Raw genomic sequence first — 19241 nt, forward strand, 5'->3', positions numbered from 1 at the left:
TGCAATGTAATGGTGCTAACAAAGCTATGGTTATAGTCAGAATATGCAGTTTGGTTATATGTATGAAGGACCTATTTATGTTCTGTAGATTTCAAATAGCTCAATGCAATTTAACAACAACAGATTCACTGGCCAAGTTAAATTTGCTGGTCTTGATTCAGAATTCCATTTTTATGGTGCAAGCATATTTTTTTGCTTGGGTTGATTGCAAGTTAAGCCATGTGAGAACCTAATGAGAAATACATACCCCCCAATGTCATAATGAACTGAAGAAGTGACCTTTTATTTATTGGCAATTTTATTTGACTTTACTCTCATTGGAATTTCTTAAGAAGCATTGATATCTAATAAAGTCAACCCTGTAAAAACAATACAAAATGCTATGCAGACCAAAAAGATTTATAGAAAATCATAAAATGCTGGCAGACATTCAAGTCAAGCACAGCTTCTATGCTTGATATGCCACAAATCATCATTTCAAGACTGACTTTTATCAGAAGCAGAAAATACTTCACATGAGCCCATAACAAGGAACATAAAGGAAAATAGCAGGAAAATAGCAGGAAAATATGATACACAACATCAGACAAAGGTAAATTATGAAATGCTTCAGTGTATTATAGGTGATGGACAACTAACAGACTGAACACTAATGTAAGACAAAAGGAAACGTGCTGTATGAAGTTATATTAATATCAGACAAGTATGGGACCATAAGAATTGTCAAAGTGGGTTAGTTCAGTTGCAGAGGGGCGTATAAAACCTTGGAAAAGTAGAATTAGCATTTGCAATGGTCAAAAAAGAAGTCAAATGAATGTAATTCTTGGGCGGTGATTATACAGACTTTCAAATGGTGGCCTGACTGTAACCTGTCTACAATGGTATGTAAATGATGAGAATTACACATGCCATTTCACACAACATAAACTAAAACATTCAGCAAAATCCAATAAAGAAATATTGGCCATACTTTATTAGTCAGTGTAAAATATATAAATTCGTATCTGTGCAAAACAGACCAGAAATGCACATAATTTGCTCAACTGCAATTTTGATAACTGTTGTATTCAGAAAATCTTATATAATAATTGAGTATATAACTCCATGCATAAACTGAAATCAAACTATGTTACACATTCTTCAATTAAGAAGACTGCAATAAATAACAATATTATTTTAGTGCATCTTTTAAAAAATCAAGGCAGATGATTGGTATCAGTTTGCACATAAATGTTTGCATCATTATCTTTTTTTGATTTGTACTAAGAATGCCATTGTTAATTAAATAGATTTGAAACTATTCATCAATTTTCTTCTGACATTGCACATCAGTTTGAATATGTTCGAAAGTAAACACTTCTGTTTCTATGGTCACTTATCCAATGGTCAATTCGAATTGCTCCCAAGCTTAGTTGCTGTTGTTAAGTAGGGAAAACTTGAATCTATTTTTTTCACATTAAGACTTTTGTTCCATATATCACACTGTTGAAACATTGTTTAGTAGATAATAATTTGTATTTTAACTATAACCCAGTCAATCCTATCTCTGAATTAATTACAAATTGGCACAATGCCGGTAGGTGGACAGGAAACTTATAAAAAAAAGTTAATATTTGTCATTTATCATGAGCATAAGGATAATTTTTTCCCTCATTTTGCAATGGGTTTTCCAGTATTTTAGAGTTGATAGGATGCATTAGATGAAGACCAAATATTTCTGCAAATAATATTGCGCACTGATTGTTAAAATTACTTATTTGCACAGGCAGCAGATCAATGAAAAGTTGCGTTTTGGAGAACCCAGAAGCAGGAGCTAGATTAAAATTCTCTGGCATCCAGTTTAAATTTATTTCATTCAAGCTATTAATTTATTGATTTCTGCCTTATTTTCATTTATTTGCATTATACTTGGTTCTGCAATCAAGTGGAATATCCATTTAAAGATAATGAAATGCAGTATGACCTTCACAAACTACCTTGAATTATTACTGTAAATCTAAAATGACCTTCAGTGATTCAACATAGGTAATTTTCTTTGCCCCAAAATAGTTCTGACACAATAAGTCAAGCTCTTGGATAAAGCCGCTTCTTGTCTCATAGAATATAGAGGTACCTTCTGAAAGCTCAACACGTGCTAGGTACTCGATTGGAAAAATTCAGTTCTATATTTAATTTGTTACTAAGTCACTTCACATTCAGATGCTACTCTGTCCAACATCCAAATTTGAAAATTATGTAGTTTTGTAACCCTCCAAATTTCTTCACTCCTTTTCTGAAGATGCTGACTTGTTTTACGATACAATTTAATGTAAAGCAGCTACTCGAATACATTTAGACTAATGAATGGATGAAATAAATGATGTAAGTGCACATGGGTTATTCGGGTGCATGAGCTTGCCATTCCTGTTTCCTTCCAACATTAAGATATTCAAGTTTCAACAGTAGATGCTAGGTACTGCATAAGGTTAGAAGTAAAATCCATGGTTTTATGTTTCTTCCTCTCTTCCAGGATGTGAGACCAATTGGAGAATCTGAGGTAAGATCATTCATTAGAAATCAGGCATCAATCCATATGTGACTTACATTCCCTCCTTATCATGAGCTCAGGTTGTTATTTCAGTTCTTTTTAATAGAAGTTCATTAATTATCATTTTACTGACTTGAAGATGAAAGTTTTAACAGAATGTGTTTAATGAGATGAAAATGAGAATAGAACATTCCAGGAACTAGTTTCTGAATGTTCCATAATATAGTTTATTATGGCACTTTTTTTGATATAAAATAAAATAAGCACTTGGAAATGTAGGCAATCCAGATTAAGAGTACAGAATACATTCATTAAGTTTTAGAAGCATAACATATGCACTGTAAGTACATTTCCCAGCTGCAAATCCTTTTCATAACCAAATGTGGAAGCATTTTGTGGAACTGAGAACATAAGGTCACATATTTCAGCTTCAACGATATTGCTAATGCCAGATTATCCTTTATAGCCTGTCTATTCGTATAAATGTCTAGAAATGTGCATTCTCTTATGCAGGAAGAATAATGAATGATGTAAAAGAAGTTGTGCTTGGAACTAATTTTGTCCACTGTCCACAATGTCATTTTAAGAAAGAAAGGGCAAACTTGCATTTACATAGTGCATTTTATGAATCTTTGGTGTCTTCAAAAGTGTTTTTTAATTGACTGTGAAACAATTGAAAGTGCAGTTACTGTTGAACATTATCAAAGGAACTTGTTTATAAACATACCTGTGGGATGTAGTAACACATTACTTTTTATACATACATAGGTTAGTAATTCTACGCAGTGCCAATCACATTACACAGGGTTAGGCCCAATAAAAGGCAGTTATAAGTAACACGTATTTTTGTTTCAATTTGTTAATAAGGCTTAAATTTTGATCAGAACACAATAAGAATCACTTTTTATTCCTGAGCAGTGCCAGGGGACATTTAACATTTACTTGAGAGGAAAGTGGGCCTCATGTAATGCCTTATCCAAGAGTCAGCTCCTTTTTAACAGCAGCACATTCTTTAGCATTGTGCTCAAGCCTTAGAGCTGTCCTTTCAACATGCAAAAAGATGTAAGACATTTCTACTGTTATTGTCACTCTTGCTTCTAATTCCTTTAGAGGCAAATATTTCTAATTCATTTTTGTTCTACTTGCACTGTTTGAGTAATTGTAAAGTGGCAGTTGAACTTCTCTGCTCCAGAATTCATTTTCTAATCATAGTTGCCTTCATTACCTTTAAAATTTGCTTGAATAGAATCATGGAACCCTACAGTGCAGAAACAAACTATTTGGCCCATTGAGTCTGCACTGAGGAGCATCCTACCTAAACTTACCCAGACACCACCACCAGCACCCACCCCCACGTTTCCAGTGGCTCACCCACCTGGACTACATGACTACATATTCCTGGACACTATGGGCAATTTAGCATGGCCAGTCCATCTAACTTGCACATCTTTGGACTGTGTGAGGAAATCCAAGGACCCAAAGGAAACTCACATGGACACCTGGAGAACATGCAAATTCCACGCAGTCACCTGAAGCTGAAGTCAACGTATCCCTATCGCTGTGAGGCAGCAGTGACTAACCATGCGAGTCAATGTTACTAACTTTTATAAAATTAAGGACTCCAGTTGGTTTGCTGATGAACAAAGTCATTTCAAATCGAATCATATTATAAGATAAAGTGGAATTAAATTTTTAAAATATGTGTAAGAGTTAGTCTATACCATGGTATATTTGTGTTACAGCACATTTTAATTAATCATTTTTAAATATTTTAAACAATTAAAACAATTGACTGAACTAAAAGTTTATTTTGATAATATAACTACATATGATAAATATATCTTACCTTTATTCAAGGCTGCAGTGCTTAGCTTGCAAGGAGAGGATTCTCGAAGCACCTAACCATATTTACCTGTGTATTCCTTTAACAATCTCCACAAAAGAGTGAAATAAGTACTAAGTAATATATGCACACTGCAGTGTCCTTTGCGTTATGTCTCCAAAAGACCCTGATGCTTTGAACTGGCTACTTTATACTATCATACAGTAAACTCATTTCCTGTTTACCAATTATAGAATGGTTTGTGGTGAATTTTCCATTACACCCAAAGAGGCTTGTCAATGTATTTTTGATATTCTTTAAGTAATTATTTAAAAGTAGATATTTTATAATAAATACAATAAAATTTGATGTACAGTGCAAGCAAGCTATATGGTACAGAAAAGCACTGTAGTGTTAAAACTTTTTTTAGTGCAAGGTGGTTACTATAAGAATACAACATATATAAAGTAAAGACATAAGACAACTCTCTGATAGAGCAATCCTTTCACAGCCATTGGTTAATGGATATCTCAGGTTTCCAATTTTGCATCTTTCTCAGTGAACAGATTCCAGTTTATCCTCGCTACACTGATGTACTTACATTGCTTAGTATTACAGTCGATGTTAAAGTTGATAATCTGTGGCATGGTTACTTCTCACACCAAATGAAACAATTTAGAACTTATAGACATAAATGTTAGCCACCCCAAATCACTAGTTCATGTCAAATAGGGATTAACGCAAGTATGATGCAATTATGGAAACTGATCACAGCGATTGTTAGTTTCCATGTTGTGAGCTGAACCACAGCATCCTTCCTGTCTTTACTCTGAATTAAGTCTTTACATTTTTTTTTCATCTAAAATACCCTTGACTTTGAAAATATTCAAAGATTAGTGCATCAATAATGAAATCTGAATATTCTTAGCCACTTGCCTTTATCTCTTGGGTATAGCATTCACAGTGATAAGCACACCATCTCTTGAAGTACGTAAGAATGGAAGGTCTGGTAAATTGCTGCACTGTTACAGGCACTGACCTACTTGAAGTATAATGTCTGATTCAAATGGTAATGCTTAAGTAAAGAATGGGACAACTATATTTGCAATAATTATTTGAATGAACGATAAATACAGTTGAATTATTTTAGCTGCATTAAATCTTCAGGGCTATTGCAAACACAGACACAAAGGATACAGGTTATGGAAAAATGAACCACTTGAGGTATTAGCCACATAATCACCAGAACCACAGAGTTAAGTCAGTTATGTTGGTTGTGTTACCAGCGGTTGGTTTTTCCATAGATTAATTCATAGATTCTATTTATACACATTCTAATTTATTTAACATTTTTCAAGAGTACCACCACCACGACATTCCAATCTAATAGCTTAACAGTGACGATGGGGTGGATTTTGGATTTTGAGATCTAGAATTCAGCAAATTGTCTGACCATTTATTTATTGGCTACTTTGATTACATTTTTAGTCTCAAGTTTGGAGTTTAAGAGATTAGCGAGAGCTGAGTGATTCATCAAAACTAAATAGTAATAATATCTGTATTTAAGTACAGTCTTTCATCTTGCAGAGGTGCTACTATAGACCTCATTCTAGACAATCACATTATTTTCAGTGCCGTCTGTTACTATATTTGAGTATACCGAGTAACAGTTTTATTCTAAGTGGTACAGCTTGTGAGAGTAGTTTTATGAGAATCACAAAAGTACAGTTCAAAACTGTAAAGACAAATGTCAAGGCACATCAGTATCTAGTGAGACAACGGGTTCATGTATTTCTTTTTCAGAGACAGATGTAAACTGGATCATGGGGATTAAAGTATATAGATCACAAAGAAACCTTGTTAGCGTTTGAGAAAATGAAGAAAATTCAGTGAGTACAGTTCTAAAAATAAAACTTGTTGGAAAAGCTCAGCCTGTCTGGCAACATCTGTGGAGAACAAATCAGCATTAATGTTTCAGGTCAGGTGACCCTTCCTGAGAACGATTGCAGCTAGGAAAAGGTTGTTTTGTTTTATATATAGGCAAGATTGTGTTGGGGTAGGGGGGTAAGGAGTAAATGATAGATGGGGATAGAGCCCAACGAGGGTGAAAAACAGCTGCACAAAGGAGTGTGTCTAGAAGACACACATTCTGCTCCCCTCCCGGTCAGCTTTCCACAAGGACGGTTCCCTCTGGGTCACCATTGTCCACTCTTCCTTCATTCCCAACTCCCCCTCACAGCGTCACAGCACCTTCCTCTGCAGCTACAGAAGGTGTAACACCTGCCTTCTAATTACCCAAGTGCCAAATACATTGTTGATGTGGCATATGTTGACTTCCTACAGGAGTTCCACAAAGTACCATGAGAAGGTACCATAGCTCACGGAAGGGTACAGACATGAGAACGGTTATAGCTCATGGAATTAAATGGACAGTAACCTTGTGGATACAAAATTAGCTGAGCGATGGGAAACAAGGGAATAATGTTTATTGGATATTTTTTGGACTATAGGAAAGTTTGTAGTGGAGTTTTGCAAGAATCAGTAATGGGTCTCTTGCTTTTCCTGATTTATACAAGTGATCTTGGTCCTGGAATGCATAGGACAATTTGAAAGTTTTGAGATGACTCAAAGCTTTGAAGCACTGTAAACTGTGAGGAGTTCAATGTAGAACTTCAAAAGAACATGAACAAGTTGGTGTCTTGGGCAGACTGGTGGCAGATGAGGTTTAAGGTGGAGAAATGTGAGGTAATAAAATTTGGTGAAAGAACATGGAGAGACTATAATATAAAGGCTACTTCTCTCAAGGGTCTGCAGGTGCAGACACCTTGGTGTATATACACCTATCTCTTTAAAGTTGTCAGGACATGGTTTTTTTGAGCAGATATGTGATACATCTTTATGGCGCATACCAATGACATCATCTTAGCATGTATACTAATGGTATGAAGATATCTGTCTCCATCTTGCTGAACCTTTGTCCTCTTGCAGCACGACTGTGTGATCTCTGGGTAACTCTTGAGGCATTTTAGAAATACAACATTGGGGTGGCTGGGTGGAAACCAAAACGTGTTTTGTCACAATGTCTGTACCTTGTATTTCATACCAGATTGTGAAGTGGGATTTCAGAATTCAGAACCTGCTATTTACTGGATGATTTTAGTAACACCTCTTGCCAGAACCTCAGTGTCAACTTCACAAAACTGAGAACATACAGTCATAAGACCATATAACATAGCAGCAAAATTAGGCCCATTAAGTTTGCTCTGTCATTCTATCATGGCTAATATGTTTCTCAACTCCAATTCTCCTGCTTTCTCCCTGTAACTTTACTCCCCTTACTCATCAAGAACCTGTCTAACTATGTCTTAAATTCTGTCAATGACTTGTTCTCCATCCTTTGGAAGTAATGAGTTCTACAGATTCGTCATTCTCTGGCTGAAGAAATTCCTTCTCATGTCCGTTTTAAAGGGTGGTTTCTTCATTCTGAGGTTGTGACGAAGGGTTATAGTCTTTCCTACTTTTGGAAACATCCGTACGTCCACTCTATCCAGGCATTTCAGTATTCTGTAAGTTTCAACCAGATTCACCACACTCTATCCTTCCAAATTCCATTGAGTACAGACCCAGAGTCTTCAACCACCCCTGATATGACAAGCCCTTCATCCCTGGAGTCATTCTTGTAAATCTCCTCTGGACCACCTCCAAAGCCAATACTTCATTCCTTGAATACTGGGCCCAAAACTGCTCACAATATTTCAAACATGGTTTGAGGCCTTATATAGCCTCAGAAGTGTGTCCTGCTTTTGTATTTTAGCCCATTCGAAATAAATGCTAACATTTGACTTCCTCATTTTCAACTGAACCTACATGTAAACCTTAAGCAAATCCTGAACAAGAATGTCTAAATCCCTTTGTGCTTCAGATTTCCAAATCATTTCCCCATTTAGGAAATAGTCTATTCTTCTAGTCTTCCATCTGAAGTGCATAAGCTCACACATTTTTTCTCATTGAATTCCATCTGCCGTTTCTTTGTCCACTCACCTAGCTTGTCCAAGTCCTTCTACAATCTCCCCACTACTTAAACACTACCTGTCCCTTCACTTATTTTTGTGTCATCTGCAAACTTAGCAAAAAATTCCCTCAGTTCCTTCATCCAAATCGTTAATGTGTAACTTAAATAGTTATGGTCCCAACACACACATCTGCGGGACTGCACTAGTCACCGGCTTCCACTCTCTGCCTTCTGTTGGTCAGCCAATCCTTATCCATGCCAGTATCTTGCCCCTAACATCATCTTATTTAGCACACTCCTGTGCAGCACCCTGACAAAGCTTTCTGGAAATCCAAATAGATCATGTCCACTTACTCATTACCTCCTCAAAGAATTCTAACAGATTTGTCAGGCATGGCCTCCCCTTGACAAAGTCATGCTAACTCAACCCTGTTTTACAATGCACTTACAAGTATTCTGCAATCTCATCATTAATAATGGACTCTAAATCTTACCAACTATCGAGGGCAAGATAACCTATCTATAGTTTCCCATCTTTTTCTTTCCTTCCTTCTTAAAGCAGGTTTGTTACTTTAGCCACTTTCTGGTCCTCTAGAACCCTCCTTGGCTCCAGTGATTCTTGAAAGATTATCCACGAAGCCTCTACAGTCTCCTCCACTTTCTCCTTCAGAACGCTGAAGTATAGTACATCCAGTCGAGGTGATTTGTGCACTTTCAGACATTTTCAGTTTTTGCAACACTTTCTACTTAGTGATGGCCACATCTCTGTCTCCTGACTCTCTTGAAGTTTTGGTATGCTATTGGTGCCTCTCACTGTGAAGCAGTACCTATTCAGTTTACTGCTATTTCTTTGTTCCCAATTACTGCTTATACAGCCTCATTTTCCAGTGGCCCAATAACCACTCATGTCTCTCTTATCTTTTATATAAGTTTTTAAAAAAAGTTGCCTCTTCTTTACTAAAAAAAAATGCTATGCCATGTTAACATATGCTAACAGCCATGCGTTTTACTCATTAATCTTTGTTTCGGCCTCCTATCGTGCATTACCATGGCCTGCAATGATCAGAGAAGAATGCCAGTGAATATATTTGTTCTGTTTGGATGATGTACCTACCGTAGCTGGAAATCTATGGAACTTGCAACAGTCATCAGTATGTGATAGTGAAGTGAGGGATATTAATATTGGGCATGAATATGAATTGCTAGAGATAGCTGATGGAGGTGTGGTGCACTGTGTAGTTAACCATTCAGGAATAAACTTCTTCAGAAACCAATAATGTATCTATGTGTCTTGTATAATGCTAATGCATCAAAGACTAAATTCTGTGCCTGTTGATTGCTCTCATAATCTATCAAATATTTTGATCCTTGCTCAGAATGTTTCTTGTAGGAGTCCTTGTCTATAAAATGTTAACTGATCTCAACCAAGGGAACGGAATGAATGTATAATTATCTTCAGTGACTGCTGAGCAAAGGATTTTTCTTTTGTCCTGATTGCTATTTGAGACGGAATCACACAGGTGGAAGTTTGTTAAACGCATTATTTAGCTTAGTCAATTATCAGCAGATGCTGGAGAATCTGAGTCAAAAAGTATGGCACTGGAAAAGCACAGCAGGAATTGATGAAGGGCTTTTGCCCATAACGGTGACTCTCCAGCTCTTTGGATGCTGCCTGACCTGCTGTGCTTTTCCAGTGCCACACCATTTGACACAGTCAATTATCAGTCCAATGGCCAAAATCTAACAGTTTCTATTGACACCTGTTAGGGTATGTTGTGATACCTATCTGGGGTAGGTATAACTTGAACCTGGTTCTGGATCAGTGGTGCTGGAAGAGCACAGCAATTCAGGCAGCATCCGAGGACAGGCAAAATCGACGTTTCGGGCAAAAGCCTGTCCTCGGATGCTGCCTGAATTGCTGTGCTCTTCCAGCACCACTGATCCAGAATCTGGTTTCCAGCATCTGCAGTCATTGTTTTTACCTATAACTTGAACCTGGGCCTAACTGGCTCAGAGATGGGGCCACAAACACTCTATCATACCCTCAAGTAATTTTAATCAACCTGTTCAGTCATGTTAAGACATACCCTACAGAGTAGGTGGGATTTGATCCTGGACCTTCTGATCTCAAAGTGGGGACTCTACCACAGTGTGCCACAAGACCCTTGAACCACAAGCTGTTACATTCTTCTGGTTTGTCCTTTAGCAGAGAATTACCATTCTCACACGAGATTGATAAATAGTGTAGGTTTAATTTACTCAAATCTTTAAACAGCTTCTTTAGCAGACATATTGATAATTTACAGTTACAGACAAATTTTCTACACAGATCCTTACTCTAACATGGTGCTGCTGCTTGGATTTCTCATGACTGGTGGTCATATGGTGTTATCTTGGTCCTTGGCTTATTAGCATAGATAGCTCTTGAAGCAGTAAGGCAACACAACCAAGTATTCTACACAAGAAATGGTTTCACATTTTCAGACCATCATCATTGCAGGAGCTGTATTCCATGAATTGACTACCACATAAGTGGTAGTGATGTTGCAGTAAACACGGTCTGTAATAGTATTAAATAGACTGCTATTCAAAGACAATGTATGAATATCACAATGAAATGGCTTCAGTAACTAACAGTATCAAAGAGGATACAGAAGTGCTTTAATTGTGAGGGTGGCATGGTGGCTCAGTGGTTAGCACTGCTGCCTCATAGCACCAGGATCCTGAGTTCAATTCCACCCTTGGGTGACTGTCTGTGTGGAGTTTGCATGTTCTGCCCATGTCTGCGTGGGTTTCCTCCAGATACACCGGTTTCCTCCCACAATCTAAAGATGTGCAGGTTAGGTGAATTGGCCAAACTAAATTGCCCATAGTGTTCAGGGATGTGTAGGTTGATTACATTAGTCAGGGGAAATGTAGGGTAATGGGTCTGGGTGGGATTCTCTTCAGAGGAGCAGTGTGGACTTGTTGGGCCAAAGGGCCTGTTTCCACACTGTAGGAATTCTAATTCTAAACGGAAGGCCTGGTTATCTTACATAATCTGTTGAAACCAATCTTTCCTGTTTGAAACCAATGTAATAACACTACATTTGCTGGATTAGCCAAAATGAGGAAAATAAAAATGAATCATGCCCCATTGAAAGGTCAATTGGTCAAGTGGTGACATAATCATCAGAAAGTCATTTGGTCCTCTCTAAGCATTTTTGTGTTTTCTAAAGGGTTATGTGTGTTTAATTGTTACAACTGAACAAGAGATGGACTGCAATGGTGACCATTTGTCAGCAAAACAAATTGCGGTTGACCACAAAAGCTGCACAGAAACAAATTATATGAGCAAGCTGGACTAGGGCTGAGGTTTGTTAAAAGCAAGAAATAAACTTCCCTCCAAGGAAATTAAGCAGATGTCCTCATCGGTGAAAGGCCAATCGATTTGTGGTAGCTGTGATGTACGTGATGTTTGCCAATTGTCAACTGGTCAATTATTGAAGACTGGACAGTGTCAAAAATTGATCATATGAGTTGTGTACATGGAAATGAACATAAGAAAATGTGCCTCAGAGTGATAGGTAGCTACTTTGGGAATAGGAGTTGTCTGTTTAATGACTGGAGATTAGGATGAAGCAGGCTGATCACCTGTTTTGTTGTAATCTTCAAACAAGTTCATATAAATCGAGGCACTTGTAATTGTAAGCATTGTATGAATAAGCTTGTAATGTAATACTAATATTGCTCAATCTTAAACCTTTAAATCATTATCTTATACAAAAAGACATAGAAGTTTAAAAACTGAATCAGGTGCAATATATTGCAGTGTTTTTTTCATTTTCATCATAGGCAAAATACTAAGAATTGCAAAATGTCCAGTAATGGGTAATTATTTATTTAAAATTGAAATGTAGGGACGTCAGTCATCTGAGGATTGGATTATTGGACCTATCCCAACCTTTATCTCAAAAACAATTACCTAAATTGAATGGCAGCAGGCCACCTGTTTTTCTGCTTTTCCCCATTCAATTCTCAGTTTTAATTAAAAAAAACTACCATTCATGATGTATTATTGAATTACTTACCTTCTTCTAAACATAAATGGAAAACAAAATCTGCACTAGTCTGGCTTACACAGCTATTGTACTGAACAAAACCAGTAAATCTTGATTAGGCAATTTTGGAAAAATGGACATTTTGTAAATTGGAAAAAAGCATTCCAAACAACAAGATTATAAATTGATAGTGATTAGTAGCAACATCAAAGCAGGCAGAGAATCTGTATACAATAAGTATTCTTAAGAAAGAGCTTAAAAATTGGAAGTTTTAAGAATAAAAATAGTTTGGTTAGCATTAAAAGGTCACTTGTGTGAAACAGGTAACCAGCATATATGGTTCTAGTTGACACCATAAATCCAAAGAAAAATCAATTGCAATTTGAATATATTTAAGACAGTGGTGTAACAACATTTTATTATCAATTTCTGAATTTGATCAAATTGGCCTGTACCCTTTATCTTCCAATGGTGGTGACTCAATATGGAGCTGTGCCAAAGATTCTAGGTTCAAGTTCCATTTGAGAACCTCAGAAGAAAAATCAAGGTTCATTCTCTAGTGTAGGACTGAGGGAGTGCTGCACTGTCATGGCCTTTTGTTTGATGTTAAACTGCAGCCCTTTATCTGCCCTCAGGTGAGCATACAAGGTTTCCTGGCATTATTTCAAAGGGTAGAAGAATAGTCCCTAGCTTCCTGGGGAATACTTAGCTCTAGATCAACATCACAAAAGTAGATGGTGGATTTTTCCTAGGTCCTGAACAATGTGGGTATTGGTGAGTCAGTTGGAAAAGCAGGGTGCAATTGAGAAGCTAATTTCTAACAATGTCAAAGAAAAAAGTCCAATTCTCTATCAAAGTTATCAACAGTGAGGTTAGAATCTTGCTAGTAAGCAGTAAGAGGCCTATTTGTGTGTCATTATTACCTAATTTTGCCTCAGTAATATGCAGTTTCCTATTCTCTGACTTGTTGGTTAGAAAATAGATGCCAACAATTGCTGATGTGAAGGCCAGAGCAGCTACCTTGCTCCTCTAGGTCTACATCTGGGACAGCAGTAGCCAACGTCCCATGGCATGCTTTTCGGTAGTGACCACCCACAGTCCTCCATTCATGGCACATCTCTGACCAAGTTAAGATGCAGTTCTGCACTTCAGTGCTGCATTATAGAGTGGACCAATACCTTCAATTGTTGCACTGCTGCCAGGACTTTGTTCACAGCACCTAACTCCTGTATTGGATCAGGATACATCTCAAGGATCCTCAACTGCACCTTTAGTACTCACTCACTTTGCCCTACTTGCATGCTCGTAGCATATCTGCCTTGTCCTTTTGCACTTTGTCCCCTCAGACAGGTTCACAATTATTCTGTCTTGCCTTGCTGTTTACCGCGGACAAGGGCAGCTTATGGTTGTCAGCAGTCATTAGTCAAGGGGTGGACACGTATGGCACTGTGCTACATCAATCTCACATCTGTACCATGTCCTGACACACACATGGTGATCACTGTATGTGCATCAACTGATTGGCCAGTTCTCAAAGTGTAAGGTAATTGCTCTTGGTCAAGTCAAGGGACACCGCCTTTAGTCAAAGGATATTGGCTTATTGCATTGAGGCTATCTTCCAGTCATAGTCCAGTGGCTGGGATATAGTCAGTTGGATGCTTGGGTGGGTCAGGGAGGTCAATATTACAACAGTCTGAGGAGTTGGTCATTGCCAGCCCTGTCAATCCATATCTAATATACACATCTACCACTCTGATTATAATGGTGTTGACATGACATTCTGACTGTAAAGAAAGATGATCCCTAACTACTGCAAGTCTTACCATTTAAGATCATCTACTGTTAACAAAAGTTGTGGGTCCATCATAATTCAAATGTCACATGTCAAAGTGCTGAATTTATAAAAAGATGGTGATTTCATACTTGCTGATTAAGATTAGGAATTGAACCTGTCACTCTATAAAATTCTCCTAATAGCAACAACTAACCTTTAATTTATCTTAGGATAAGCAATTTATATCAATTAGATGTTGTGGCCTTTATGGACTGAATCTTGCCAACAACAGCTGCGCTGAAAGCCAACTATAAAGAAGAAATCATTATTTGCTGAGTTAGATTAGATTAGATTACTTACAGTGTGGAAACAGGCCCTTCAGCCCAACAAGTCCACACCACCCCGCCGAAGCGCAACCCACCCATACCCCTACATGTACCCCTTACCTAACACTACGGGCAATTTAGCATGGCCAATTCACCTGACCTGCACATCTTTGGACTGTGGGAGGAAACCGGAGCACCCGGAGGAAACCCACGCAGACACGGGGAGAACGTGCAAACTCCACACAGTCAGTCGCCTGAGGCGGGAATTGAACCCGGGTCTCTGGCGCTGTGAGGCAGCAGTGCTAACCACTGTGCCACCGTGCCGCCCACTAGCTTTTGAATACTGAACTTTCTTCGATATTTTTAACATTTGCTGTCTTTAAAAGGATATTTATTCAACCTGCAATTATTTGAAATGATTGCAGTTCTGGGAGTATTGAATAATTCGTTAGAAAAACTGATAGTAAACTTTGAACATTCACAACTCCTTTTCAGTAAATTAAATTTCCGAAGCTTATACAAGTCAAGTGTAATTGACAAAGTGTTAGCTTTTCAGTCAGGCAGCCCTGTTGAAGATGAAACAATAGGTGAGCTATAGTTCATGGATGGTGATGGAGAAGGACAAACCTAGAGCCTAAATGGGTGTGATCAGTCACCCTCTGCATTTGGATTAATACAGCATTGTTGGGCAGTTATACAAATACTGCTTTTGCTCTTATTCATCCATTGGATGACACTTATTATGGAGGCCAGCATTCATAATTTATGCTCTTGAGAAGATGGTTTGAACTGCCTTCTCGAACCACTGAAGTCCATGTAGTATAGGTAAACTCACATAGCTGTTAGAAAGGAAATTACAGGATTTTGGCCTAATAACAGTGAAAGAAGAGCAATATATTCTGAGTCAGCATGGATGCTCCAAAGTATCTGCTTCCCTTTTCCTTCCAGACAGAAGTGGTTGGAGTTTGGAAGATGCTCTCAAAGAAGCTTTGGCAAGTTACTCCATCATGTATGGTACGTTCACCAATGGACAGTAGCTGCAATATGTTTAAAATGGTGGATTAGGTGGCAATCAAGGAATCTGCTTTGTCCTGGATGATATCAAGCTTCTTGAATGTTGTTGGAATAGCACTTATTCTGGCAAGTGGACAATATTACATTACACCCCTTACTTTTGTCTTCTAGGTAGTGGACAGCTTTAGGGAATCAGGAGGTGAGTTACCTTGACAGAATACACAACCTCTGTCCATCTCATGTATTTATGTAGCTGGTCTAATCAAGTTTGTGTTCACTGGAAATTCCCAGAATGGGGAATGATTGGAATTTGCACTTAAGTGGTAACAATAACACTTGTCACTTGTCACCTAAATCTGAAAGCTGTCCGGGTCTCTGTGTGTGGGCATTGACTATTTCATTATAATGAAGAGCTGGATAAAACCGAGAACAGAGCTATCATCAGCAAACATCTCCATCTCTAACATTATCATAGAGAAATAGTCACTAATGAAGTAACTGAAGATGGTTGAGCATAGGGCATGATCCTGAGTAATTCCTGTGGCCATAACCTATAACTAAGATGATTAGCCTCCGACAACTGCAAATTCAATCATCTTCATTTGTATTAGGTATATCTTCAGTGAGTGGAGAGTTTTCCCTAATTCCCAGTGACTGATTTTGTTATTGTTATTTATCTAGTCACAGCTTTTCTGATAAATTGTTGGCAATGGTATACATCAATTATCTTATTTCATAAATCAAGTAGCTGAGACCGTAGATCAACTAATTGTCTGATCTCTTTCTGGACTGCACCTGTAATTTGTTTAATTGATTAGTTCCTTTAATGGTTTTTAAATGGTCTCAAACTCATGGTAACCTAATTGGCTGATGTTTTTGTGGGCTGTGCATGAATATGGATTGACAAATGACTGAACAGCTTAACAGAAACTTTCTAGTTTGTTTCTGTACTATGTTGAAATAAGCCATAAACAGACAAATTGTATGCTTTTAACTTTGGCTAGCAGTGGCAGTGTGGTCTATATATTACAGTTATCAACCTAGGCCTGGAGCCATTTCTTGTCTCATCTGGACCCAGATTGCTTCAGTATCTGAGATGTCACAAATTGCACTGAACATTGAGCAATCAATGCGAACCTCCCCACTCTGACCTTACAGTGGAGAAAAGGTCATTGAGCCAACTGAAGATGTTTGACCTTTAGCAACTACAGCATTCTTTATCTGTACTGGTTAATATTCAAACCAATGGAGAGTTCCTCTGATTCATATAGACTCTGGTTTTGCCCTGGCTCTTTAATGCAACACTCAGACAAATGTTGCCTTAATGTCAAGGGCCAGCTCTCCTGTAGAGACCAACTCCTTTTTTTTTTCCCTTTCTTTTGTCCATGTTTGGGTGAGATTGTAATGAGGTTAGGAGCAGAATGGTCTTGGTAAAACCCAAACTGAACATTAATGAGCACATTATTCTTTTTGCAAATGCCACTTGATAGCATTGTTGATGAGGAGAAAGTGAGGACTGCAGATGCTGGTGATCAGAGTCGAGAGTGTGGTGCTGGAAAATCACAGCTGGTCATGCAGCATGAGGGGAACAGGAAAATCGATGTTTCGGGCATGAGCCCATCGATAAAGGATTTATGCCTAAACTGTCAATTCTCCTGCCCCTCGGATGCTGCCTGACTGACTGTTCTTGTTCAGCACCACACTCTCGACTCAGCATTGTTGATGAGCCCTCTGTAACTTTACTGATGATCCAGAATAGCTTATTAGGCTGGTAATTTGTTTTAGGAGAAAGTGAGGACTGCAGATGCTGGGGATCAGAGCTTAAATATGTGTTGCTGGAAAAGCGCAGCAGGTCAGGCAGCATCAAAGGAGAAGGAGAATCGACTTTTCGGGCATAAGCCCTTCTTCAGGAATGAGGAGGGTGTGCCAAGCAGGCTAAGATAAAAGGTAGGGAGGAGGGACTTGGGATTGCGATAGGTGGACGGAGGTTAAGGTGAGGGTGATAGGCCAGAGAGGGGGTGGGGGGGCGGAGAGGTCGGGAAGAAGATTGCAGATCAAGAAGGTGGTGCTGAGTCTGAGGGTTGGGACTGAGAAAAGGTGGGGAGAGGGGAAATGAGGAAGCTGGAAAAATCTGCATTCATCCCTTGTGGATGGAGGGTTCTTCTTCTCGACCTCTCCGCCCCCACCCCCTCTCTGGCCTATCACCCTCACCTTAACCTCCTTCCACCTATCGCATTCCCAACGCCCCTCCCCCAAGTCCCTCCTCCCTACCTTTTATTTTAGCCTGCTTGGCACACCCTCCTCATTCCTGAAGAAGGGCTTATGCCCGAAACGTTGATTCTCCTTCTCCTTTGATGCTGCCTGACCTGCTGCGCTGGTAATTTGTTTTGTTCTGAATTTGTTTGCAAGGTAGAAATTTTCTACATTGTCAGGTAGGTATCTGGACTGGGACAGCCTGGCTGGGGGATAAGTTCTGGAGCACAAGACTTCAGAATTATTGATGGAATATTGTCATAACTTTTGCACTATCCTAAGCCTTCAACTGGGCATCTGATAAGGAGAGATGGAACATCCATTTAGTACTTCTGATGGAATATGGATGCAAATCTTATCTTTTGTACTGATGTGCTGTACTCTCTATTATTGAGGATGGGATTAGTCCTCTTCGGTAAGTTAATTATTCACCACCATTTAAAACTGGATGTGTCAGGACTTCAGGACTTAGAAATAGGTCATTGGTTATGGGATCACCTCAGCTCTGTCCATTTGATGCTGTTTGTGCTGTTCAGAACATCAGTTGAATGGTGTTGTAGCTTCATCAGGTTGACATATCGTTTTTTGGTATGTTGAGTGCTTTCCTGACAATCCTCCTTGAATTATGGTTAAAGTCCAGGCTTGAAGATAATGTTTCAGTCGGGGATATGCTGGGCCATGAGGTTACAGATTGTGACAAAATACATAGAAAATAGGAGGAGGTGAAAGCTTTTCCACACTTTCTGGTTGGTTAGGTTCCCTACAGTGTGGAAACAGGCCCTTTAGCCCAACCAGTCCACACCGACCCTCCAAAGAGTAACCCACCCAGACCCATTTCCCCTCTGACTGATGCACCTAAGACATTGGGCAATTTAGCATGGCCAATTCACCTGATGTGCACCTGACCTGCACATCTTTGGACTGTGGGAGGAAACCCGAGCACCCGGAGGAAACCTAGGGAGGATATGCAAACTCTACACAGTCTCCCGAGGCTGGAATTGAACCTGGGACCCTGGTGCTGTGAGGCTGCAGTGCTAACCACTGAACCACCATGGCACCCTGGGAGCCTGCATGACCATTCATTATAATCATGGCTGATCATCCAACTCAATAGGCTCTTCCTGCTTTTCTCTCATTCCTGAAGAAGGGCTTATGCCTGAAACGTCAATTCTCCTGTTCCTTGGATGCTGCCTGACCTGCTGCGCTTTTCCAGCAACACATTTTCAGCTCTTCCTGCTTTTCCCTTGTCCTTTTGATCCTTTGAGTCTGAAGTGCTACATCCAGCTCCTTGAAATCATGCAATGTTTTAGCCTTAACAGCTTTCCATAGTAGATAATTTTATGGGCTCATTACTCTCTGGGTGAAGAAATTCTCCTCATCACAGTCCAAAATGTCCTATCCTGTATCCTTACACTGTGACCCCTCTTTTTGGACACCACCACCATCAAGAACCTGCAATTGTCTTGCCCAGTC

The 19241-nt window shown here is 38.9% G+C and overlaps 1 protein-coding gene and 1 long non-coding RNA gene across 3 annotated transcripts in view; both read right to left on the bottom strand.

The window, feature by feature from the left end:
* Positions 1-4623, bottom strand: part of LOC122560131 (uncharacterized) — a 37066-nt gene extending 32443 nt beyond the window's left edge. Inside the window, exon 1 of one of the 2 annotated variants that reach the window (XR_015759574.1) lies at positions 4374-4622. This is a non-coding gene — a long non-coding RNA (uncharacterized LOC122560131). Of the gene's footprint in view, positions 1-4373 lie in introns of both variants that reach the window. The other variant, XR_015759573.1, reaches the window with a different exon arrangement.
* Positions 4624-10603: 5980 nt separating this feature from the next.
* Positions 10604-19241, bottom strand: part of LOC122560129 (uridine-cytidine kinase-like 1) — a 157807-nt gene continuing 149169 nt past the window's right edge. The window contains exon 16 of the mRNA XM_087994882.1: positions 10604-15538. The gene's annotated coding sequence lies outside the window, so the exon portion shown is untranslated. The remainder of the gene's footprint in view (positions 15539-19241) is intronic.

The sequence above is a fragment of the Chiloscyllium plagiosum genome, unplaced genomic scaffold (genome assembly GCF_037043375.1).
Source record: "Chiloscyllium plagiosum isolate Xiang-an unplaced genomic scaffold, Cpla_swu_hap1 HiC_scaffold_15, whole genome shotgun sequence".
NCBI classification, from domain to species: Eukaryota; Metazoa; Chordata; class Chondrichthyes; order Orectolobiformes; family Hemiscylliidae; genus Chiloscyllium; species Chiloscyllium plagiosum.